The sequence below is a fragment of the Ochlerotatus camptorhynchus genome, unplaced genomic scaffold (assembly GCF_037179485.1).
Source record: "Ochlerotatus camptorhynchus isolate MF236.1 unplaced genomic scaffold, CSIRO-AGI_Acam_v1.1 ptg000494l, whole genome shotgun sequence".
Lineage (NCBI taxonomy): Eukaryota > Metazoa > Arthropoda > Insecta > Diptera > Culicidae > Ochlerotatus > Ochlerotatus camptorhynchus.
In genome coordinates, this window is record NW_027040979.1 from 111822 (window position 1) to 137333 (window position 25512).

A 25512-nucleotide genomic window follows, 5' to 3' on the forward strand; every position below is an offset into this window, starting at 1 on the left:
CGAAATAATGGATGCATGTGTATGTATGGCATCCTCTACTTTTCACCCAGCTGGGAGCGTTGGACAAATAGAACTACGATTAATTTGAACAAATCTAATGCTCCATAATGGTGCCATTTATGTTGTGAAAATCAGTACTGTAAAAATGTTAACTTTTGAGGCAACTTAAGGTTCTAAAATCATTTTCAAAATTGCTTACATTTACAACATTTTGAATTTTGCTATAAATTACAATGCTGTAGTCAATCACTATTACCATCAGTTCAATATTGCTAATAATTTCCATGTATGTCAACTGCGTCATCTACTTAGTTATTTCAATCTATTTATTTATTTATTTGTCGTCCATCAAGAGTAGACCATTTTGATACAATCAACATATACACTTGGTTCTATAGCCAGAAACCTCAATGATTTAATCAACTCTAGCATTTATATCAATCTCATCAACGTAAATAAACTTCAACAGCATTATTATTTCACACCAACTCTATCTACCACAACACTGTATACCGTTTGCATTCGAAAATGGCAACTATTTCCGTAATAGTCTTAAACACTAGTGATATTTTGTATCGGGGGATCTTGAACAATACACGTTGTAGTTTCATTTTTATACCTGTGATCTTGACATTTTAACCTACACTGATGAAGACTGCACATTGTAGTCCTAATACGTATCTGTCATGGATACCAAAATTAATTAAGTGGAATTAAATGGAAGATAAGCTTTTTTTTGCTGTTTCATCTAATAGTTCTTACAGCATGCAATTTGTATACAAGGTGAATTGAGGTGAATTGATCTAACTTATTTTTACCGAACTCAGTATATTTTTTGAAGAGATAAGAACAGCTGAGCGCTCGGTAATCGTATCGGCAATTTCGACAGGTTATGAGCACGCGGTAGTCAAGCCACTCTTGCGATAAAATATTACGGAATGTTTGTTCATTTAATAAATTACTAAAAATCAGCTTTTTTTCAGAAATTTATGACCTTCAACCAACTTAGGTAGTTTCTTGTTTATGATTAAAGTCAACTATACACTATTCATCTACAAATTATCTGCTCAATTGGCACGAAAACCACCAAGAAATCGCGGTAAGTGAACTTCCCCACCCACTGCACTATTCGGGGGATTCCTGGAAAAAGATAGACGTGCATTTCTTTTATAAAGAGATTAGCTACCTGCAAACAAGTATAAAAAAATTATTGATACCTCGCGAAATTCATCATTCCGATACAGCAGAAGTGGGGTAAAAAATACAAGCATTTTTATCACTGTACGATCCGCTCAAAAATTCCGTCCATTTTCACTGATAACTTTTAATAAAATTCACTTTTCACTGCGTACGACAAAATTATCAACACAAAATGGCACACTTTTGAAGCTTTTGACAGATGTTCCACGTGTGATAAAAAATAACAGTTTATTAAGTAAATTTTAAGTGATGACAAGCTTTCAAAAGCTATTGCCAAAATAATTGACAACAGGAGAGAATTTATGTTTACAGAACATATCACTAATAGTCCACTAAAAAAAGTACCGAACATCGAGAATGCGATTAAGTGTACATGAATGAAGTTCGAAGTTTTGAGGAAGGTTTTTTTTTCTAATGGAATAATACTAAACAAGTCTGAGAATATTCAATAGTTACATAATCTGTATTGGATTACTATATTTCCTGTTGATCACAATTATTGATTATTTCTGACCAGAACCCACATTCTTTGATTCTTCTGAAAATGGTTATATACTTGGCTGCGTATGCAGTTTTAGGCACTACAAAATTGGTGGAGAAGGTTCCCCTAAAAACAGAATCAGAAAATTCAGTTCAATTAGCATTTAAGAAAATTAAAATATACATTTCTTACCTATCATTAACAAATTCTGCATAGTCCTCATACTTCAAGAGCCGAAGAAAGTCAAGCTCAAAACTATAGCAATTCATCCGATCTTCATCGTATTTCCTTCGCCTCCAATCTCCCTTCTCTATTACGTCCCGGAGTGTTTGATCCCACTCGTTGTGCCACGATTCTGGTACTTGCATGATCAACAAACATTGCCGCCATTGGGCTTTGTCCACCTGTTTGGACAAAGTCCAGAGCAAACCAGGACTATCGAATTCAACGTTAGCGCTATGTGCAGGTTGGTGCTGTTTTGAAAGGTATTAGGCTTGAAAAAGTGGGTCTTAAAAACTTACGTGAAGGGAAGGAATTCGTCCGATTGTGCAAAGGCTTGCATGCAAACTGGGCATTGCGAGGGAACTGAAAATACGAAAAATTTTCTACCGCAATGTTTGAAACACACAACGTCCGGATCTCTGTTGAGCGCATGCCTGAAATGTTAAAAAAAATATGTTAGTTTATATGTTGTGTTAAAACTGTGACAGAAACATCCACGCTATTAAAAAGCTTAATAATGTGTGAGCAGAACTCTTGCAAGTACGGGTTGATATTCTTGTGAGCTAAAAATTAAATAGCCTCACACACTCTTACTTAAATATCATAGGCGGCCCCAATTAATGCAAATTGCCGGTAAATCCGTTCGGGATCTTTCTCTCTTAATACAACAATATATTATTTGCGCCTTAACCCCAGTATTCTCCAAAATTTACTGCAAAAATAGATCTGTATGGTACAGGTACTGCAGGTACCCAATTCAATTTGGTTCTTTAGGGGTTTTGAGATAATTGTATATTCGTAATCTACATTATAGCATGAGCATGAGCATGATTGACCACCCCCGGTTGCTACTCTGTTATTGCCAGATCAGCTGTACTTACCATATTCGTAATCTTCATTATAAATGGAACAGAAATCCAAAATGTCATCAATTTTAAAGCCCTTGAACTACAGTGCTTTTCCGATTTTGTCAGCTCCCGATTTTGTCTACCCCCGATTTTGTCAGCCTGAAGATTTGTTGAACTTTTTGGTTTTTAAGCATGAATTCTCAATCATTTCGCTCCAAATGACACTTAATTGTTTTGTCACAACAATAACAGAGGTAACTCAAATAAACCTCAATTTTTTCGACACTGCACAGCTGTATCGAGTCCCTCCCGATAAAGGTAACTAGGTGGCGGATATAGCCATTCAAGAAGAAGATTTCGTGATCGCCAAAATTAACAGGATATTAATATGCAGTTGCTATGTACTTGCTATGCACCCGATGAAAGATGGAGTAGTTCCACGAGACGCTGGTTGGACTTACCGAAGAGCTGATGGGACGAAGACCGGTAGTGATCGGAGGAGACTTCAATGCTTAGGCAGTGGAGTGGGAAAACAGATGTACCAATGCAAGAGGGCACATTCTGCTGGAAGCTCTGGCGAAGCTGGAAATTAGGCTGTTAAATGAAGGCACCACCAGCACTTTTCGCAGAGATGGCCGGGAATCCATTATCGACGTCATTTTATGCGGACTGCAGTCCGTCGCTGGTGAAAAGCATGAATTGGAAAGTGTGTGAAGGATATACCCATAGTGACCATCAGGCAATCCGATATGACATCGGCCAACGGAATCCTGCGGCCGTTCAGAGGACGAGAACTTGCGACCTGAAGTGGAAGACAAGTTGACGTCCTAAACAAGTTTATGGAAAAGGATATCCTTATGTCCACAACTGGTACAGCAAAGCATCACATAAACGCCCTAATTTGAATTATCTATTCAGGGGAAGAAGGAAAAAAGCACCACCGTAGCCAACTGAAACTTGAACCGGGTACCTTGGCAAACCACAGTACTCACGGCAACAGCCAGTAAATGATGCCCTGTCATATTTAGTTGATGCATATTGTTGCATTTATAAAAACCTAAATTGATCCACCGGGCAGGTGAATAGAACCTTTGTTACCCAGTACAATCTCGTTTTTGATATTATCCATAGATATACGAGGCCTTAGAGGATATTTTTATTTCTACTGGTCTCAGTTTCTGCTCTGCCCAATTGAACAGCAATTATTATTCAATTATCAATTGATTAATGTCCTCACGTTAATTTTCTAACATGACAATAATTTTACGATATAATTGTGGCTTATCTATGAGGAGCTGATATGAGTTTTACGCAAGGTTGCAAAGACTCATTTCAGCTAAAATAATGTTTTTCGGAATAATAAAACCAAAAGATGGTATGATGGCATGTTTTACTTGTAACTTACAAGAAGAGGTTACAAAGTATGCGTTGGAAACATAAAACCTGTAAATTTTGCTTTCTATGAGTCACAATCAGCGATTTGCTGATCGCTGAGTGAGTGAGTGAGTGAGTGAGTGAGTTTGTCAAAAATCGCTGATTGTGACTCTCATGAAGTGAAATAAACAGGTTTAATATGTCAAACACATTCTTTGCAACCTCTTCTTGTATCGTACCAATTCAAAATTTGATCATGGCATCTAATTATTTCATAATTTAGAAAAACATTGTTTTAGCTGAAATGAGTCTTTGCAACCTTGGTTTTACGTAGTGCAAAGTATATATAAATCACTTTCTTCTTCTTGGCTTACAACTGGAGCTTTATTACTTTATACTTAATCGGCTTTATTGTGCTCTACATACTTTAGAACAATCTTATTATATACAATACCAATACCAATAAAGTTAAATAATCAATCAGCCTGATTCTCTTAATCGATATTCTTTTTCGCGAATAACCCGAGTACAATTGAATTTCCCATTCAGTGTGTTGATTTAGGCGCAAGCTAACTATAGTCGCTATATTTATAGTCTGGCGGATAGAATTTCAATCTATCAAAAAGCGGAACAAATTAAATATATTGTAGACCAACAATTGAAATGGTGCTATCAAGTTTTATAAACAAAACGTTGATTATTCTTTCCTCACCAATCGAACGCAAATTACCGGCTTCATCGAATAGAGGAAATTTTCCCCAAAGATGGTGTTAGTTTGCGTAGGCGAGCCTTAAGTCACGAGAAAACGGGTTCCGAAAGTTTTGTTCGCAATAGCTGATGTGCTCTTTTCTGTTGTTGGTCGTGATTTGACAGCTCAATTGGTCAAACAGAACAGCTCAGTTGGTTCGCGAGATTCTATACAGAATGCTATGAATATAGCGACTATAAAGCTAAGATCATCTTCTGTCGAACTGTCTTGTGAGCTTAGCGAGAAATTCATTTATGTTGCCGTGGTTAATCAAAGAGAAACCCTAATAAAAAATAACCATACACGAACGATAACCCAAATAATTGAACTTTTCCACTAATGGTTTGGAAGATACCCAGAACACGTCGTTAAGCAAAATAACCATAACAATTTTATTAGGGAAGTCACAAAGAATCGATCAACGAGGATAGGTCCTTTTCAAATGTTACGCGAGTTAAATTCAACAATTGTGGCATCACTGCCTACGGCACCCCCAATAGACGAGTGCACGGATGGATTTGATTCAATGCGAATTTTTATGTGTCCCACACATGAATTTTTGCAATGTGATAAACAAATGATATATAACTATACATGTCGGACACATAGTTCTTATGTGTACACATCAAATTCATGTGTAAAATGAATAACATACTATTCATTTGACTCATAAATATCATGTGTACTTCTGGGTGGATTCTGTTCAAGTGTGGCCACATGAAAATCATGTGATATTTTACATGGAAAATTACCAATAAAATGTGTCGATATTTAACAGTGTAGCAAATTGTTTACAAAAGTTGATAGCTCCTGTTCAAATGTTACGCGAGCATTATTCCGGTATTCATTTACAGTAAACAGGGCCACGCTGTTATGTCAATTTTTTCAGCAGATTAACATAAGTTTACCCGTGAACTCGGCAGGAGCTGATCGGTGAGAGATTCACGATGTACCAGTTCTAATAGCGATTTTTAAAACTGAGGGTGATATATAGACCAAGGTTTAAAGCGTCAGTTACACTATCCTCCTTGTGAATATTATATATATATTATAATATATAGAGACCAAGGTTAAAATTGAGTAAACAAAGTTGAGACTGACAAGATGGCGAATGAACACCTGAATCCGAATGTTAATTTGTTATCTTGTCAGTTACAATCTAGTTCGCTATATATTGTTTAGCCCTAATTCTAATGGAAATGAGTAGATCTTACTTAAATTTGGATTGTTTAGAAATAACGTGTGTAGACAGGTGGAAAAACTCTCTGCACACGGCCAACGAGATTAACCCAAATTTGATTTTACTTTACTCATTAATCGCAAAAAGTGCGATTTACTTCATGTTTTTCCAGTTTGTTCGCACTTTTTCAAGGAAAAAATGCCAGAGTTCTAACGATTGGATTTTCTTGGTCTATTGGTACTACTACTAGACTGTGTAAAATTTTGGTAAATTTTCCTCATTTTCCAGCAGCTTATTGAGGCTTTTATTTGGGTTGATCTCATTGGCCGTGCACAAATATGAAGGGACAACATCTGACTGGTCTTATAGAGCTTCTCGACGTCTAATCGGCGCACACTACTGTACAATTTAAATCCAACGAGTGCGAGCAAGAGGGAAACACATTAGTGGGAAAATACACCGTCGATTCATACATGTGTGATAGATAGAGAACGACGACTAAGCATCGAAAAGGTCTATTGGAATATGTAGGGTAGGATGGTTCAAATCGCATCCCTGGCGTGAAATGGCCCTGCGCTGTTTTTCATAGTTTTCCGATTGTCAATTCGTGAATTTAAAAATCAGCATTGCTAGTTCAGTACTTGAACTAACATTCTGGCACATGATATTTCCAGAATTAGTAATGGATAAGCATCGAAAAACTGCACGGGGCCATTTTACCTCAGGGGTGCATTATGGACTATTCTCCCCTACATTCCACGATTTTGCGTACGATTTCTTCTTCTCATGATAACGCCCAAACTAAACATAAAGCCTTCTTCTGACTTTGAAAAAAAAAAAAAAAAAAAAACAGAGGTTAACCGACATGCACGTATCAACCATATTCTTGATTAATTATTGCAGGTATCATACGATGTCGTAATTAAACTGTCTACTAACTACTACTAACTGTCTACGTTAACTAAAATCTTTCTATCCTGTATATCTCCGGAACCGGAAGTCAGATCGGTATGAAATTTTTTCCCCAAGTAGATATCGATGAGATCTTTCTACTGTTAAAGAAATCATGTTGATAAAGTGTACCGTTGATTTTTAAAAAATCGCTCACTAAAATCATTCTGGCCTATATATCTCCGAAACCGGAAGTCAGATCGAGAAAAAAATCAATAGCGATCAATGGCGCTATGGGGCCTATCGAACGAGATATCAACCATATTGATCGCATGAGCCATCTCGAAAAAAGCTTGCCTAGATGAAACGCGTCCACAGACGCACATACAGACATCAGCAAATTTCACCTTGCTGGGTCGATTTTTCATATTCAATTTGATTCTACGATGTCGTAATTAAACTGTCGAGCCAGATCGCGCCGAGTTCTATCGATTGAGAATGTTTTATACAGGTGAGATAGCTTGTGTGGATGGCTATCGGGAGCAGACGGCAGGACGTGTGAAAATCGATTCTAATACCTATGTTACGCTAGTAACAAAGGTAATAAGGCGGAATCTCGAATACCAAACGTCAGATCGGTATGAAATTTTTTCTGCAGGTAGATATGGATGAGGTCTTTCCACTGCTGCAAATTTCACGTTGATGGGATGTACCGTTGATTTGTAAAAAATCGTTAACTAAAATCTTTCTATCCTGTAAATCTCCGGAACCGGAAGTCAGATCGGTATGAAATTTTTTCCCCAAGTAGATATCGATGAGATCTTTCTACTGTTAAAGAAATCATGTTGATAAAGTGTACCGTTGATTTTTAAAAAATCGCTCACTAAAATCATTCTGGCCTATATATCTCCGAAACCGGAAGTCAGATCGAGAAAAAAATCAATAGCGATCAATGGCGCTATGGGGCCTATCGAACGAGATATCAACCATATTGATCGCATGAGCCATCTCGAAAAAAGCTTGCCTAGATGAAACGCGTCCACAGACGCACATACAGACATCAGCAAATTTCACCTTGCTGGGTCGATTTTTCATATTCAATTTGATTCTACGATGTCGTAATTAAACTGTCGAGCCAGATCGCGCCGAGTTCTATCGATTGAGAATGTTTTATACAGGTGAGATAGCTTGTGTGGATGGCTATCGGGAGCAGACGGCAGGACGTGTGAAAATCGATTCTAATACCTATGTTACGCTAGTAACAAAGGTAATAGGTTGTTATTGTTTTAGGATACAAAATGGTGGCTATGTGTGCTATAAGAAAAACCCCTAAGTTAATTATGTGCTTTGCACTGCTGCTGACAGCACTCGCTTCTAGAGAGCATTCGGCTTTCGAAAAATTGGCTGTTGGATATACAAATTGTAATATGTGGAGGAATAAGTTTTTATTAGAAATATAGAAACCATGAGTAAATTTATTATTTTATTTTTATTATCGACTAATATAACAAAGATCAAATCGTAGAAATATGTTTGCAAATAATAGTAATGGGATATTGTTATTGGTTTTCTGGGTTATTGAAATGAACCCAGGATTGTATTTATTTCTTTATATAAATATAAATTTTACTGGTGATACAACATCCTTTTCATGTAAACTAGCAACTTGCAGGAAATGTTGATGGAGAAATATGCCTCATAAATTTACACGATGTATGATGAAAACTTGTATGATATATGATGCTCCTTTTATGTGCATCATAGTAACGGAAATTTACACAAATTTATAACTATATAAAACACCTTTAGTTACTGAACCATCAATCAACATTAGTTCCTCAACATGACAAGGTTGACTACCTGTACACCAACTGGCAAACCATAAACTGTTATCAAAATATTGCTTAAAATGAATAGATATTGAGTAAACTAGAAGATTGTGTCTATTAAAAAAACCGATTCATGTATATAATTTATTGTTGAGATCTAAGCAAGCAGTTGATTTCAACTCTGTACATAAGTATAAGGAACTGGTTGCTAAGCATAAGTAAATAATAAATACATAGTAACCAGCAGCTATAAAACTGGACATGTAGCATAAGCAATTTAGCCATTAGTTAGTCATAAGTAACGCTTCACTCTTCCCCACATCCGCATCGAAGCTCTCAGCGTGGAGGTGGAATCGCCAACCGGAATTGTCCGGTTAATCGTTGTGTACTGCCCTCGAAAGTGTACCGCCAGCAACGGATTAGGAGCCAAATTTAAGAATGATCTGACCGCCATCACTCGCACTAGCTTTCGATTCGTCATTGGAGGCGATTTGAATGCCCGTCACGAGGCTTGGCGGAACTACCAGCGGGATCCGACATGAATAGATATTACAATCTGTATGTCCAATAGCCTAATTTTTCGAAAGTGGAATGCTCTCTAGAAGCGAGTGCTGTCAGCAGCAGTGCAAAGCACATAATTAGCTCAGGGGTTTTTCTTATAGCACACATAGCCACCACCACGACCTTTGCTCAGACCACCAACCGGTGGTGGCTGAAGTCGGCATCAAAGTGGCTGCTGCTCCAAGTCGCCAACGAAAGGACTACCACCACGTAAACTGCCCATAAAAGCATAATTGTCCCATCTTTGCTTGATTTCTTATTCATATGGGACAGTTATGCTTTTATGGGCAGTAAACTGGGTTCAGTTCGGACGTGTGGTGGACAGAAACATCGACGAAAATCCGCCGCTTGACACCGTAGATGACATCAACCGGGCGCTGGAAGTCCTTCATCAGGCCATATCCATGGCTGACGAGGCATATGTCCGTCAAGTTCCTGTGAGGGGTAAGTTTACTACCATTGATCCGCTTGAGAAATATTCGTAGACGCCAGTTTCAGAGGACTGGAGATCTGGACAAAAAACATGAAACGGCCGATCTGAACAGGCAGATGCTTCCAGAATGGACTCACTCCGAAACGAAAGTTTTGAACGTGTTGTCCAAAATCTGGATGACCATTCACGTCCATTCACGGAAGGTAGCCAAGGTTCTGAAGTCTCATCCCAAACCTGTTCCACCTCTAAGACTCGAAAATGATGACGCTCGACTCTTAATACCGAAGGAGAAAGCAAATGCGATTGGTGATCATATTGCTGCATCGCCCTTGCTTGGCTCCAATATCGAAAGTCCGCTCGAAAATCAGGTGACGCAATGCGTCCACAATTAAGATGCCTGCCCTTGTGTCATCCCCCCCGAAGGATAAAATCACGGTAGAACAGATTTGCTCAGTGCTGAAATATTGTAAGAATATGAAGCCCCGGCTTTGACGGCATTATCAACCTAATTCTAAAGAGACTTAGCACGAAAGTGTACAAGCTTGTGACCACTATCTTCAACAGATGCCTGGATCTGCACAATTTTCCAAGCATCTGGAAGATGGCGAAAATTATACCAATTCACAAACCGGGTAAAGATCCAACATTGCCGTCTAGCTACAGACCAATCAGTCTCCTTTTAGCGCTGAGCAAATTGTTCGAGAAAGTCATTCGCAACCGTTTGCTCAAGACTGTCGAGGAAAGCAATATTCTCCTACCGGAACAGTTTGGTTTCAGAAAGGGGCATTACACAACGCACCTGCTAGTACGGGTGATGATCAACATCTGCAACTTCAACTTTCCTTTACATCTGATAAAAATCACCCGTAACTACCTTCAGCAAAGGTTATTCAAGATATCGACACGTTCTCCTTCCCAGCAGGCGTCCCACAAGGTAGTCTGTTGGTCCCCTTGCTTTACAACTTATACAGTTCCGCTGGGGCCTCCCTTAGCTCAGTCGGTAAAGGCGTAGCTATAAAGCAAGACCATGCTGGAGGTGGCTGGGTTCGATTCCCGGTCCGGTCTAGGAATTTTTCGGGCTGGAAAATTCCTCGACTTCCCTGGGCATAGAAGTATGATTGGATATGCCACACAATCATATCAATGCAAAAATGGTACAGGCATCGAAAGCTCTCAATTAATAACTGTGGAAGTGCATCTAGAACACTAAGTTGAGAGCACGCAATAAGCTAATATGGGATATGCAATAAGCTTCAAATGCGAAGAATAAGATATAAACACTTCCTATATACCCGACCTTTGTAACGGGTGCGTGTTCTTCCTGTTCGTAGATGATACTGCAATTTCCATCAAAGGCAGATTGCTTCGTGAAATCACCAACAATCTTCAACGATGCCTTGACACCTTTGCTGACTACGCGAAAACGTGGAAAATCAAAATCAATGCCGCCAAAACCCAGGCAATTATGTTCCTGCACAGAGTGCTGAGGATGATCCTTGATCACCCCTTCGACACAAAGATAACAGAGCTTCACCATTTTAAAATTACCGACATCAAGACTAGATTTGTGCAGAAATGCAACATTTCAGAACATGCTTTAATAAGCCATTTGTATATAGTACGTTAAGTGTAAATAGTAGTTGTAGATTAGTTGTAAACTGTAAATAGTAGTTTTCTAGTAATATGTTTTCAAATTCAAACCAAATCAATTTCACTAAGATGGTAAGACTATAAACAGGTCTGATTGGTCTAGGAAATTTAATTAATAATTTTAAATTAATCAAACAACTAAAGATGAAATGATACCTCTGTATCACTTGTAAAAACAAACATGTAATCCCACTACAAACAAAATAAATAAAGATCAATTTAAGTGAAAGAAGTAAGCCATTTAGTAAGAAATAAATTACCACCCGTACGATACAAATCGTTTTTCTCTATATTTATAAATGTGGCATGCAATCTGGATTTGAAAGTGAATGCACAGCAAATGAAATATCTTAGCGAAATTATCCTTGACTAGATAATGTGCTTAATGATATGCCCAGACATAAGACCTGAGCATCATTGAAAAAGCAATCTTACTAATGCCATCGCAATGAGTAGCAGATTTGTTATACCTTAATGCTATCCCGGAGGAGTAAAAGTTTCCAAGCTAATTGTTCGTTATGAAGTCCTCAGTAATGAACTATTCCGATTGATTGCCCATTTCTCTACAGAAAACGCGTGTTCAATTTCAGCTTCAGCAATTAATCAAATCCTTGCGGGATGCCTAGAAGCGCTGGACAGTGTGTACTAATTGAACTTTCGGAAACCGTTTCGCGTCACAGGTCCATACAATATACATACTATATTAAGCCATCAAAATCATCCGGATCACTATTCCCCGGACAGCTCACCGCTCGCCGCTTTGTTTGTCCCAATTTAACGATCACATCACGAATGCGGTCCTCCGGGCATCTCTGTCAACGAGCTTATCAATGAATGTGATAGAGCGGATTTCCTTCTTTGCTTTCTTTGCCGAAATGAAAGTTCTGCTGTACTTGGAACAGATGGAACATTCACGGGAAAATGCTGTTTTCTTTTCTGGGCTCTTTATAGGGTTTCCTCGAAGACATTGGAACGATATCTCTGATGGTGGTTTTATCTGCTGCCGGCGGTGAGGTCCAATCTGTTTGTTCTGTGGTCATTTTTGGAGCAACTTTAGCACCGCTGGCGTCGCCATGTTATGTATGTGTTTGGTCTGCTGAGGCTGCGGTGGCGAAACGAAAATGTGCTACACAAACATTACGATTTCCGTTCCGGATGGTCATTTTTACTTTCCTTCGTGCGTGGTAGGTAGGTATCGTTTGAACGGTTCTGTTTGATTTCGTATAGTGTTATTTGACTTTGATAATTGGTGCTTCCAGGGACTAGGCAATTCAAACATGCGACTGGCGTTTTAAAGATTAGTTTGGACAAAAATTGTACCTGACTCATGAAAATTATGCTAAATATCACTTCATTTATCTCGCTCTCTAAGCCCCCCATTCATCCATCATTGTTGAGTCCACTCATTTTGTTCATATTTCATCTCGTTCACCCATGACTTTTCGCTCGATGGACCCGAGAAAATCTCCGCATAAACAATAATAACACCCGCTGTAGGTCAGTCCATTCGTGAGGCGGACAAAACACCTTTCACCTTCCAGTGCAAGAAGATCCCCATTATTTCTCATTTTTCTTCTGTTTTCCCACTGCCAACGACCGACGTGCTGCACTGTTGGAAGAAAAGGATATAATCCCACAATGAACCTATTTATCACAACTGGTCCAGTTGGCACGCGGTTAGAGAGTAGCTTTAGGATCCATTGTCTTCTATTTCGTTCGCACTCGTTGGAAACCAAGGCCAGACGTACATCACGTCCATTTCCGTTAGGATTGGTTTACATTTTCGTTTGTCCGAGGAGATATTTTGTAAGTTTGCCCTTCACCTTGTTGTTTGTCGGTCATTTCAAACACGATGTGCGTATTAGAGCACATTCATAAATGATGCAGCATATTTTTGACCAATTGTAGACCCCCTCCCCCTAAATTGATAAGACACTCTATTTCGTATGCTTTTTTCTGTTGATCGGGAATTGGAGAGAATCGCGGCAAGTGTGTGCGTCGTTCTACAATGTTATAAATAAAATGCTTGCTGGTATAGTCGAAGACGTAGACAGAACACAAAATAAAAAACAAAATAATCATTACATCGTTCATTCGCTGCGGATTACATTTTTGATTTGTCAAAACATAGTTATACGGTATTTGCATAACATTTTCGAACTTTGCGCTTAATTACATCCATTAGGGTTTGTACAGATACACAGTCCTCAGATATCGTGGTGACCGTCTATGCCCTAATTTGTTGGAAGAGTTTGGTATCTTTGATTTGTAACGTTTTGTGTTGTGCACACAACTCACAGCAGCTTAAGCGCCACTCTCTGACTAGAGAGACTGCTGACGCGTTTTCCGGTCCGGCTATGAGACACGGTCTAAGGGCGAGTTTAAGTGGCTCAAACACTACGTTTTCCCTAGCTTACCCAAACGGGAAACAAAATATGCGGAAACCAGCCGAACTATTTAGATTAGTCTGGGGAAGGTTCCTAAATTTGAGCTCAAATTAACTATATTACACTTACGGTTTCGAAGCTACTGTCTTCTGCCCCTGCTACAGCACGGTGGGCGCCGTTCCGCTGAACGAAGAATGCTGCGACGTTGCTCGATGCGTACAGAGGCGATGTTCTACGACGAGGAAAAATTGCAGAGCGATCGCAATGAGAAATCGCTGCTAAACCACACTTGGCTTGGTGGGAATCGGCGAATGTGACGTAGCAGTGTCGAAAAAGCGAGAGGCCGACGCTCAACCACACTGGGCTTGGTGGGAGTCAGCAAGATTCGGATTCGATCAACGGGTCGAATTGCGATCGATTTCAGATAGGTTTGACGAGCTGTCGATTTGCTCGACGGAACGTGGATCACTGGGTGGGTTTATTAGATGAACTAGGGCTCGACAAATCGTTCACCCTCCGGGGTCACGAACGGATGGAATTCCCTGGATATCTCACGATCCACGGTAATCATGGAGGCACGAAGATTGAGCGCCAATGCGTGATAAAATTCCTAGGCACTCGTCGAGGATTCGTAGAGCATACAAAAAAAAAACCCTTCGTTGAAGGGAAACTGCGTTTTTTTTCTATTTCTTTTTTGTTCATAATTATTTGTTGGATTTTGGCGATTAATACTAGGTATTGAACTTACTTTTCCAAGCAATAGGCACAATTAAACTTGTAATAGTCAATAGGCACGTCTGACTTGAATGCGTAGCTTCACGACGAGTGATTGTGTTGCCAGTTGAAACCGCCTGATCAAGGGCTAGGCTAATTGCGTCACAGAAAATTCAAACGCCGTGAAGATCTGCACAGAAAAAATTCTGAATTTTAACTATCGCGTAGAATCTCTTTTCGTTTAATTTTGAGCTATACTTGGCATAAACAGCGAAATCGTTTACAAGCTTGCATACCATATTGCTAATTTATGCGGTATTGCGCTTAAATTTACACAAAATATCGTGTACATTTATGCCAAATCTAGCGTTAATTTTATGTGCGCTATATCTCGCAGAAATTTACATGAATTTTTCAAACGGTGTACAGTACAAGCCGCGCAATTATTTGAGATCCATATCTCTGAGTGTGAGCCATCTCACTACGCTGGCACTCATACTCCTATCATCCGGTTTGCTACCTGTGTCTGCGTATGTGAGAGAAGTTTAAATGAGTGGAGCCATAAAAAACAATCGTTACGCACACGCCGCACTTTATCTAGTTGTTGAAAGATGGCACCGCCACATGCTGTCAGATGTAGTTACAACAGTGTAGTCCGCAATAAGAGGGACTGTTACAGCACAGACAAACAGACATAACTCTCGCAACAAGCATTGAACGGTCAATTCAGAAGTATCATAGTTGGTAGTACCGCCACCTGTGGCGCGCATAGTCTTGCGTTTGACGTTTACACACTACCGCCATCTGTTCAGCGTACTACCCACCACAGTGTACTCAACAGATGGCGATAATGTTTTAGCGCGATGTTTTACATTGAGAAATATTCAATGTGTTATGTCTGTTTGTTTGTGGTTACAGATTCATTGTTTCTTTCCAGAAAGCTTCCGCTTCATCAGAGCCCAATATCTTTCGATTGGACGTAAAGGTCCACCCACATTAGATCCGTTTACGTTGCGTCGACAGTTAGACACTAGATTTAGCTGTCACTTTGATGCAACGCGTCCGATCCGGATCTAATGTGCGTGGGCCTTAACTCTGGACAATTTGGCGTATTTGCGGTTTTGGTACAATATTCACTTTATTTGTACCACTCCATCACAGTTTTAGCATAATGGCATGATGACAAATCGAGCCAGAACAAAGAGTTTTCTTTGTGGCTTCTAATGAAGGGTAGCAATTGCTTCTGAGGGTTACGAAAGATTTATTCTTCGGCCACAGACCCATACGATATTTTGATTTTTGAAAAAACAAAAAACCAGGTGACATTCCTATTTTACGAGCCACCATTTGAACAGCGAAATTCGGGTTTTCCTTCAATATTCTCTTCAACTTTCGGTCCATGACAGAATCAGCACGTCCAATGTTTTTATCACTTCTCGGTTTCTAATCTAATCTAATCTAACACCAACACAGCCAGTTCTTGTCTATTTGAAATATGTTTCACATCGAAGATGCGTCACACATATCAAAACGGCCAGCATTTAAGGGGCAAGATGATTCAGAAAACATCGGGCCTGTTTAAATCGAAGATTTAAACACGATGCGTCAGAATCCAATAAATGGATGAAACGTGGACATCTCGTACCCTACGGTCCGAATTTGGTAATTATATGATTGGTTGGTCGTTGGAAGCATCAAAGCTAGAAAAGTTAAGTGATGCTCCATTTTCTTCTGATGGTTGGGGCATGAGCACTAACTCTTGTCCTAACCTTTTGTGACATATGGCTTTATAGCCATAAGTCATAAAAGGCTACGGCAAGAGTTAGTGCTCATGCCCCAACCGTCAGAAGAATTACTCGCTTTCTGAAAAGAGGAAAAGGAGAAGGACAAAGGGAATAGGATTATGTGGAATCTATGAACATAAACAATATTTTTGATTTATTTAGATTAGATTAGAAATACATAACGGCGCGGTGGTCACTACCGAAGTCTTGTCACTATTATCAAGTTATAAATAGTAACAAGGACTAAAATGTGATCCTTTGAATACAGTTGCAGTTTACCTTCTTGCGGGACACACGCTGTATCTCAACGCGGTTTACGTGTGTACTATCAAAACACCAGAGGACTCAAGACTAAATTGGACGATGTTTATCTTGCTGCGCTTGACGAGGAGTTTGACGTTTATGTCTTCACGGAGACATGGCTTGATGGGAGGATTAATTCTGTGCAACTGTTCGGCAACTCCTTTAGTGACTACCGATTGGACCGTAATCTTGCCAACAGTGTTCGTACTCGCGGAGGTGGTGTTCTCGTAGCTGTTTCCAACGCATTTGCCTCTTGCCAGATCGCCTATGAACAATTTACTTCGATTGAGACTGTTTGGGTTAAAATAAGCCTCGCTTCACGGAGCATTTTTATTGGAGCGGTGTACATTCCCCCTGAACGACGTCTTGACTGTAGCATAATGCAACTTCATATGGATGCTGTAGAATTTGCTTCTTCTATGGCTAATTATTCGGACATGATTCTTATGCTCGGTGATTTCAATCAGCCAGACCTGGTCGCACTCAGGTCAGGGATTTGCATATCCTGATCCAATAGCATCTGTTACTACTCCGGCCAGCCGCTTGCTTGTGGACGGTACTGGTTTTCATGGATAGAGGCAGATAAATCTAGTTCCCAACTTTCAGTCTCATTTCCTAGACTTGGTGTTCGTTAGTGAAAATTCACTTCTTGACTGTACCGTTACTGAGGCGCCTGATGTCATCGTTCCTCTTGACAACTTCCATCCTGCTTTGGATATTTCTATCGCAAATAGATCTCAACTTCACTTTGATGAAACTTCTATTGTCTATCGTCTCAACTTCCGGAAAAATGATTTACGTTTGCTGCGACGTTCCTTGTCCGAGATAGACTGGAACGTGTTGATTGACCTGGAGATCGACGTAGCTGTCGATCGCTATAATTGCTTTCTGCGCGACTGTATTTCTGCTTCAGTGCCAAAGTGCCTACCTCCTAGAAAACCGCCATGGACTAACGCTACTCTCCGCAACCTGAAAGGAGCACGTGCTAGAACACTTCGTGCCCTTATTCATCGGCGGTGTTTCTTGACCAAACGGAATTTTTCAATTGCCAGTAACAACTATCACCGCTACAACATGCTTCTCTACCAGCGGTATGTAATTCGCACTGAACGCAATCTGCGAAGCAATCCTAGGGGATTCTGGTCGTTCGTAAATACTAAAAGAAAGGAAACTGGTCTCCCGTCGAAGGTGTTTCTGGGCAACGACGTAGCATTGACAACTGAGGATAAATGCAGGCTTTTTGCAAGGCACTTCTCGAGCGTTTTCTCGAACGACTCACCATCGCAAGCTGAAATCAATCTAGCAGTCCGCGATGTGCCAACCGATGTCGTAAACATGGATGTTTTTACTGTGGATGTTGAAATGGTTCTCTCTGCGATAAGGAAAACTAAATCTTCTTTTTCACCCGGACCGAGCGTTTTGCCATCTGTTGTGCTGAAAAAATGCTGTGATATCTTAGCCCCCCTTAGCTGACCCTGCTTTTTAATCTATCGCTCCATCAGCGTAAGTTTCCCACGCTTTGGAAATGCTCTACTATGTTCCCTGTTTTCAAGAAAGGAGACAAATGCAATGTGGAAAACTCCCGTGGGATTACCTCGCTCGGGGTCGAATCTAAAGTATTCGACTCGCTGGTCAATGAGAGATTGTTTGATTCCTGCAAAAACTACATTAGCACCTGCCAACATGGCTTCTTTCCTGGCCGCTCCGTCGAAACGAATCTCGTCAGCTTTACGTCTTTCTGCATGGAAAATGTATCTAAGAAACTCCAAGTGGAAGCCATCTACACAGATCTTAAAGCTGCGTTTGATAAAGTTGTGCCCGTCATTCTACTAGCAAAACTGGACAAAATTGGATGTTCTGCTCCCTTCTGCAGTTGGCTGAGATCGAACCTCGTTCAACGGCAAGTTACTGTCTGCATCGGAAACTACTCATCTTACTGCTTCTCGAACAGTTCCGGAGTTCCACAGGGAAGCATACTGGGACCACTGCTTTTCTCTCTATTTGTGAACGATGTAGCGTTTATCCTGCCTAGCGGAGGTAAATTGTTTATGCTGATGACCTGAAAATTTACATTGTTGTTCGCAACCAAGCTGATTGCTTCGAATTACAAAAGCTTCTGGACAGCTTTCATGATTGGTGTGTGCGTAATTTTATGCTCCTGTGCGTCTCAAAGTGTTGTGTGATTAGCTTCCACCGAACTAGAAATGTTATTTTGTTCGATTATAATGTTGCTGACACTGTACTCCAACGTGTTGATCACGTAAAAGACCTTGGCGTCGTGTTGGATGAAAGGCTTTCTTACACTCGCCACTTCTCAGCCACAATGGACAAAGTGAACCGTCAACTAGGATCCATGTTCAAAATTTCAAACGAATTCCGGGATCCTTTGTGTTTTAAAGCTCTTTACTGCTCATTGGTGCGCTCATTGCTTGAGTTTGCGTGTGTTGTCCGGAGTCCCTACCAGGCAGTATGGATTGCACGATTCGAAGCTGTCCAACGTAGATTCGTCAGATACGCATTGCGCTATCTTCCTTGCTGATCGCTGTCGTTTGCTGGGCTTGGATACTCTTGTTGAGCGGAGAAACGCATCGGAGGCTGTCTTAGTTGCTAAAGTTTTGCTTGCTGAATATGATGTGCCGGAGTTACAGGCTAAGATTAATGTATATGGACCTGTCCGTACACTCCGTCCTAGAGCTTTGCTAAACGAGGAAGCGCACAATACCAATTATGCAGCTAACAGCTCTCTTGTCGCCATGGCTCGTCAATTCAACGTGGAATCCGACCAATTCGATTTGGGCATCACTTCATCCAGATTTCGTAATCGCTTAATGTCGGGCATTTTTAATGTATGACTACTTTTAGATTAAGTGTTTAAGTGTTTCATTAATACTTTAAAGTCAGATGGCTAATAAATAATAATAATAATACTAATAATACTGGAAAATCCTGATTCGCTAGTTTGAAGTTGTCACGACTAGGGTTCGGTGGTAGATCTTATACCAGTAACGCACCACAAAAAGGTAATCTCCCAACGTTACTGGTTTGAAAAGATAAAAAATTACAAAATGGAACGAACTCACCAAGCTTAGCCAATTGAACCTGAAGGCTGCCTGACATGTGTTGTGTTGACAAATTGTAGACGAAGATCAACAAGTCCGGTTTATGGTAGTTGCGCGGAATGTCTTCCTTCGAATTGAGATAAACAAATGTTCGGATGTATGTATGTAGTCGATTTTTGATGTGCATTGGCAAGCTTTTTCGTGACCAATAGTCAAGTTCAACGTTGCGACTTAACGAATGACGGGACGAAAGATGGGACGCCTCGTGGAGGTTCTACTTGGCTTCGGAAAAGCTTCTCAGCGGCAAATAATAGGGACCTAGAATGAGGAACTAGAAATTGTCTCCTGAACTTGGTTATGAGCAGATCAGCAACCTATTATAGATCGTTTTTATCACTTATCGGTTTCCTCTCGAAACGTTCCGAAAATGATTTGAGCACAACATGAACAGTGGATTTAGGTAAATCCAATTTTTTTTGCAAGTTCCCGTATTGACAAGTCAGGATTAGCATTGCGTCCGCTCGTGCACGTGTTTTTCATTCGTCGCCATCTTGAAAACGAATCCTGAAGAATGTTGGCGTCTATATTGCAAAACCTGTATTAGGTAAGAAGCTAGAAAAGAGCTAGTTATGTACATTTAATTTAACTACATTAATTGTTTATCCTTGACAGATATGCGAGTTTCGTAGAATTAGAAAATGGACAAATGGAATCCGAGATACATCATCTAAAAAAAAAGTGTCAGTGAACATTAGGGCGGCGCTGGTGGTGGTGCAGTGGTAAGCGTGATTGCCTCTAACCCCAAAAGGCCTGGTTTCAATCTCAGTTGGCGCCGCCGGGATTTTCTGAGATCACGCCTTGCTTCGGAAGGGAAGTAAAGCCGTTAGTCCCCGGTCATTAAATTGATGGGTTGGTAGCATTGGTACTCAGTATGGAAAACAAGATCGACGGAAAACAAATCAAGGAAAAAATCTCTAAAATTATAGAAATTGGCCCAATAGCTCAATAGCTTATTTTTATTATATTTATCTTCTGAATTTATGGAAACCAGGTTTATACACATTTGGTGAGCTCTAACCCTTTTACTTATTTAATCCTTTCCTGGCTACTCGATTTGCCTTCAATCGAACTTTTTAAATTCTCATGCCATTTGATGTGTCACATGATGATTGTTTGTCCATTTCCTCCAGAATTGTGGTTCTAGGATCTCAATATGACGTATCATTTACTTTGTTTTTGAGTTCTCATATGATTTAATGGAAATGGTTTGTTGATCTACACCCTACCTGAATTACCTGAGTTTTTTCATAGACTTAGGGATCATTTGAGCATTCAAAATTATAGAAAACAGAAGCATCGAGCTTGCAGTTAAAAAATTTCTCGTTGTAAGACGCCCAGGGCTTTAGAAAAACCATCAGAGAACTTTAAAAAAAAATCGTCATGTGCTTAAGGATAGAAGGGAAGTTCAAATGATTGCAGTCCAACAGCTAGAGAACTTATAGAAATGTCTGACTTAAGCAAGTTACATCATATAATTTATGTTGCTGCGAAATTTCAACATCAAAATTAATCATTTATTGTGTAATTTTCAACTACAAACTGAATCAGGTTTTGGGATTTCTAAGTAATATTTAACTAAACCCCTCTCCGCTCATCTATTTGTAATAGCGTACATCGATTATGTGACTGGAATTCAATTAATTTAAATAGAACTTTTCATGGTTATGTAAAATTATCGATGCATATAAAATTCCATTCAAATAAATGGGTCATTAATCACTTTTACGAAAAATTAAAGTCTTATCGCTGTATGTTTCACCGCAGGCCAGAAAATATATCAATGTGCCACATGTAAATTTACAAAATTTTTGCTGCTAACGTATTCAATTTGATCAATTTGTCCACTAGCAGAACGTAAAATGGGATCCATCCTGCACAGCAGTTCACCATTTCTTCATCCCAGTATCAGATTACATTCTGGTGCAGCAGATTACATCCCATATTACAAACGTAGGCCGGTTGATAGAACAAGTATTCTCCGGGCGGATCCGTTCGTAATGAGCTTGTTAAAAAGTTTTCTTTCCTAAATCGGACACGGGCCCTGGAAAAGTCCCCGCAGCTTACAAGTGACAACAATGTAAAACATTACGCAATATAAAAAAAAGTTACTCTGCCTCGAAGGTCCGAGTGGATAAAAACTCACCTGCGTGAAATAAGACTGAGGTAGCCGCAGTAACTCGGAAGAATTATGTGAGCACCCCAAAAGTCAAACCAGGGCGAATTTGTTCCGACCAGACAAAATGTTGCTCCCCAAGGACAAGAGGATCAGGCTCCGGGTTCCCGAACGAGCAATAGGGGAAGCGGAAAAAAAGCTGTTATGGGAAAACTTTTTCAATAAGGATAAACACATTATGCAAATATTTGCTTTTAACCGTTCGTCAGAGGATATAACTCCAAGCTTTGGCAGCCAGCAGAGGATCACACTACCACCCACCGCTGGCCGGGAAAATTGTGAGTATGTGTTGCACTGATGCTCGGATTTTATAGCTAGGAAGGTAGCGGGAAAACCCGAAAAAGTTTGAACCCTCGGCGACGGAGGCTGCCTGAGATGAAGGTAGCTGCTCGTGAGTGGGATCGTTTTTCTCCTAGCAAGGTAATGCAAACCGGTTGATGCTTGTTGTTGAGGTCGGAAGAAGTTTCGGAGCGGTGGAGGATGGCGATGAGGTTATAAACATTTATCCCCTCTCGGAGGAAATGTTGGCTCGTGTATTGATTTTCAAGTGGTCCGTCCCTTCTGCGCTCCGTTTCGTTTTGCAAACAACTTTCAGTGAATCGTGTGGTGGGGATAAGCTGTCGGAGCGGAAAAGGAAATTGATATTTGATTGTGTAAAGCTAACAAATATGTTCTCTGTATGTCCAAAAAGTCATGGTCTTTATGGCATTAGTATTCAAATATTCCGTCAGGAGGGTTCGGCAATGTGCTAGGCAATGTAAAATGGAAATTTCAGATTGAGGATTGAATTTGGTAAATGCATGCAATCTGGTGTTGGCTATTTTCAGATTCACAGCAGGTGTTGAATTTATTATTTAATTTGCGAAAAGTACGAGATCGAGAATCTTCTTGGGGCCTTATGAAGATGCTAATTCAACACGAATGTAGTTCTCAGAACACCATTCTCAATTAGGATAATTTTTGAAAAGATTGTTGCAGATATCGTAAAATAGAACTATTTTATCCTCTTCGGCTGATTCGGCAATAACATTTTTATTCATTTCAATTAATTCTCCTCCAAAGGCTTGCATTTATTGAATCCTTGGTGTTGGTTGAGTTTTTGCTGCATTGCTAATTCTGTGCTTTTCGAAGCACATACATACACAGAACATACTCCCATAAATTTGTTAAACCCCAGTGCCTATCTGCTCGCTGACACGTGAAAAAAGCTTTTCTCTTTATGTTTTCATTCTCGCAATTCTCAACCTGCTTAAGCCAATATGCAACTGCCCATCAGCGCTTGAGCGCAGCTGATGAACGCTCATCCCGTTTGCATACACGGCTACATGCAACGCATGACCCATGCATGAATGCGGAGTTTAAAACATATTTACAATCCGGTTTGCCGTAAGAGCGCACTCCATTTGCTCACTCGTCCATTTTCCGAACAATAATTCGCTAATCCTATCCTGCATTTTCCAATGTACCGTCAGAAACGCCCGATGGATGGGAGGGGGGGGGGCAAAGCCGGTCGGATGGATTGACGTGGTTGGTTTTGCCGAAATCTGTGCGGGACCCGTTATCACATTTATAAAATTTACACTCGCCCACATCACAAAGCCCACAACTAGCGGACGGGTGCTTGTATCGGAACGGGATTTATCGAATTGATGTTGGATCCAGGCGAACTTGTTTCAAACAGTGGATGGTTGTTTTGCGGGCAGGAGGGCAATTGGTATGATTCGGTCTCAAACAGAAAATCAATCAATCCGAACGGCGGTGCAGATTGGCGCGTCTGATGCAATCAATTCACTGCATCTAGTTAAAAAAAGATAGAAAATATTTTACGATGTTGTGTTGTGTGTTGGTGGAATAACCATTGACTTCATTTTCTATCTCGCATAGATGAACCGTTCGTTGCATCCTGCATTCAACCGGCCAGTAGGGTACTTATTTGCGCTGCAATAATTGATTAAGTTTGATAATACATTCTGTTTAACATTGTAAGTTGGAAAACCAGCCAATGAATAAAATATATGTCCATTGTGCATTATAAGTCTGATATGCGACTAATTTAAAATTTGGAACCTTAGGTTGGCAATATATTTCCAAAATCATGAACACTATCCCAATTCTTAAAGAAGGCGGTACCTAAAACACGTGCCTTCTTCTTCATCACATTCAAGCTTATTGCTTATCGCATATTAGCTTTTTGCGTGCTTCCAACTTAGTATTCTATAGATGCACTTTCAAAGTTATTAATTGAGCGCTTTCGATGCCTTTACCATTTCTGCATTAGTATATTTGTGTGGCAAGTACAACCATACTCTATATCCAGGGACGTCGAGAAATTTTCCAACCCGAAAAATTCCTAGACTGGACCGGGAATAGAACACAGCCACCTCCAGCATGGTTTGCTGCGCCTCAAGGGATCAAAATATAGTCAAATATGGTTAGATTTGTGCGTCCTTGAAAACAATATTTAAGATTGTCGCATAGTGTACCTAACCACACAATACACTACACTGCTCTAGATATCCAGGAAGATTCAATTGCGCAGGTGATGACGTTTAAATATCCGGTGAGTACCTGATGAAGTGTGCAAGAAGTAGACGAAATACGCGTATCAGTCAAAAGAAAAGCAATTATAACGGAATTGAAAGGAAATAAATCAACACACTCAAAAAGCTCTTCATTAGGCTTAGGCAAATTCGAAAATGTGTTCATGAAATTATTGGCATGGAGTCTTAACATAATTAAAAATTCAACAAAATAAAGTAGTTGAATAAAGAGCTAGTGGCAGAGCTAATCCGTTCCCAATTCGAGCCAGACCATAAACCTTTAATGAAAATCCGCAAAAATTGTGAATCCTATGACACCAGAGCAGTCGTTAAAAACCTGTATTGTCAATTCAATGTCAGGTGATGGTAAAAACAGATTATCAGGTGAAGAGATAAGTACTGCAAAGCACCATTTACTCTCAACTTGCAGACACAAGCACTCGGTAACAATCCGGAGCACATTATGGAATGAACTTTGCCGCCATAACTTCTCAATATCTGCCCCAATTCATTTTGGCGTGATTTTTCTTGCTCTGTCAGTTGCTTTCCCATGTAGGACGTGCATACGTACGTCTCTATTAAAAGCTTCTTAAAGCTCATCAATTATGAACGTGTGTGCATGCATGAACATTTGTAAGTGAGTCTCCACCGTTTCACAGTGAGATAGTTTCTCATTCAAGCTGGCCAAAAATATTAAACCACCCGAACTAGTCAAAAACACTCTTTAATTATAGAATTATAACGATTTTAGGTCATGCAGGGGTGGGGTCATGTTTTGGTGGGAAGGGTTGCTTTTTAAGATGTTTTTTTCCGATAATATTTTTTGGATGAGTGCTGAGATCAGTGTGAACTATAAATAGAAAATATTAAAAAAAATCGTGAAGGTTGAAAATAATTTTTAAATGAAAATTTTATGAAAAATTTTGCACTGAAATCCACTGTCTGTTCACTACCAAATCATTCAAACATTTATCACACATTGTATTCAAAAGAAAACATTTTCCTCTCTTACTAGTTTTTTTTCAGTAGATTTCTGAAGTTCAAATTATATGTTACATTTTGACAAAGATATTTA

General features: G+C 39.8%; 1 pseudogene; it reads right to left on the reverse strand.

Annotated features, from left to right (window-relative positions):
• Positions 1-1674: 1674 nt before the first annotated feature.
• The window catches only part of LOC135712609 (MKRN2 opposite strand protein-like), a 33772-nt pseudogene continuing 9934 nt past the window's right edge, over positions 1675-25512 (reverse strand).